Source organism: Adiantum capillus-veneris, chromosome 24, assembly GCF_014529385.1.
Source record: "Adiantum capillus-veneris isolate H3 chromosome 24, ASM1452938v2, whole genome shotgun sequence".
Lineage (NCBI taxonomy): Eukaryota > Viridiplantae > Streptophyta > Polypodiopsida > Polypodiales > Pteridaceae > Adiantum > Adiantum capillus-veneris.
The window spans coordinates 19,293,705-19,295,814 of record NC_140954.1 but is presented as its reverse complement, the minus strand read 5'-3'; the positions used below and the strand labels follow the sequence as shown (position 1 = coordinate 19,295,814).

The 2,110-nt window shown below is 47.3% G+C and overlaps 1 pseudogene; it reads left to right on the top strand.

Annotated features, from left to right (window-relative positions):
- Positions 1 to 230: 230 nt before the first annotated feature.
- On the top strand, positions 231 to 1,782 carry LOC147426039 (nuclear poly(A) polymerase 4-like; annotated as a pseudogene).
- The last annotated feature ends 328 nt before the right edge of the window (positions 1,783 to 2,110 follow it).

The window sequence follows — 2,110 nt, the reverse complement described above, 5'->3', positions numbered from 1 at the left end:
AATTAACATGTGGGTTCCCGCATGTCGAGGAAGGTGGTGAGATCTCAGTATATCTGCCCTCCGACAAGTCAAGGGAACTCGTGCTGACACTCAAAACCTCTCGCCGTGAGTGGAGGTGCAACTCAAAATCTCCAACGGTGCCTTGGGGGGGGGGGGGGGGGGGGGAGAGAGAGAGAGAGAGAGAGAGAGAGAGAGAAGGGGCTGACGTGGCGGCTGGAGGTGGAGGGATAATGGATTCCGCAAGCATTTGCAACCACGTGGAGAACCTTTTTAAGCTTGCAAGCATTTACAACCACGTTGCCTCCTGCTTCCTGCCTGCCGAGCGAGCGAAGTTCTCTAGTCTTCCGGGCCCACGGACCAGAAGCAGAGGCTTCAGCCCCCTGTTTGTTGCGCAGAAGCACGTGACCAGAAGCAGAGGCTTCAGCCCCCTGTTTGTTGCGCAGGCAAATGCCAAGATCTTCACTTTTCGTTCGTATCGGCTCGGTGTGCACTGTCCCGGCGCAGACATCGATGCCCTCGACATGCTACTCGAGAGGAAGATTTCTTCATCCTGCTTCATGACATGCTCAGGATAATGTCCCAAGTTGCAGAGCTTCATCCCGTCCCAAAAGCCCATGTTCCTCTTCTCAAATTCAAGTTCCAAGGCATTACAGTAGATCTGTTGTATGCAAGGCTTGCGCTTTGGGTCATTCCAGAGGACCTGGACCTATCTCATGACTCCATTCTATGCAATGTTGATGAGCAAAGCATACTGACCGCATACTGCGCCTTGTTCCGAACATTCTGGCATTTCGCACCACTCTCCGGTGTATCAAGCTTTGGGCCAGAAGACGAGGAGTATATTCAAATGTCATGGGCTTTCTTGGTGGAGTGAATTGGGCTTTGTTGGTGGCTCGCATTTGCCAGTTGTACCCAAATGCTGTACCCAGCATGCTGCTTTCCAGGTTCTTCCGAGTTTATACGCAATAGAGATGGCCATGCCCTGTCATGCTATGTGAGATCGAACAACGGGCGCCGTCGCTGGGCCTCCCTGTCTGGGATCCTCAAAAGAACCCACGGGACAGGACACATTTGATGCCCATCATAACCCCTGCATATCCATGCAGGAACTCTAGCTACAATGTCTCCGCCAGTACTCTGCAGGTCATAAGGGACCAATTTGAGAATGCCAACCAGATCTGCAAGGCTGTGGAGATGAGGCAGGCAAAATGGAGTGCGCTCTTTGACACTTTCCCGTTTTTTGAGGCTTACAATAACTACCTGCAGATTGATACAATGGCCATAGACGAGGATGACCTGCGTACATGGAAACCCATCTTCACATGCGCAGGAAGGCCAAGCTGGGGGTGAACGTGATGAGTCGAGAAACTCTTTACCAAAGCGAGAGGTTACATTTTAGATAGAAAGTTCGTTAAGAACTTTATGTGTTTTTCTGAAGGCACGCAAGTTGGCATACATATTCGAGCAAAGTATTGCCAAGCACAACATGTTTCTTCAATAGCCATTGACTAGCAATGTCGTAGTGAATTCTCTCAACCATGTGAAGGTCTTGCATAAGTAGCACACATGATAGCCTCAAGCCAAAACAAATGTGGCAAAGCTCAACTCTTGACATACACCACGCCATCTTTGTAAGTAGCTTATTTTTCCTTTCAGCAACACCATTTTGTTGAGGTGTATACGTCATTGTACATTGGTGTTTTATCCCATAACTAGCCCTAAATGCATTAAACTCACGAGACATATACTTCCCCCCTTAATATGAACAAAGGGTGATCATAGTACATTTAGAGACCTTTTCACCCATAGCGAGAAATTGCTTGAAGCACATGGCCAAACCTTGAGCATTCGTCTCATAGGTTTCATAAACACTAAAGCCTCCACCTTCTCAAGATTGTCCTCTATACCATTTTGTAAGACCACATGACCTAACAAATGAGCTCCAAGTTGACCAACTTAACTTCTTTGGATTTAATTGGCCACTTTCCTTGTGCAATCTTTGGAAACACAGTTTCAGCTTTGATAGATGCTCAACCCTAGAACTGTAGCATTATTTATATATCATCCATAAACATCTTGATAAAATTACTTAGATAAGGTCCAAACACCT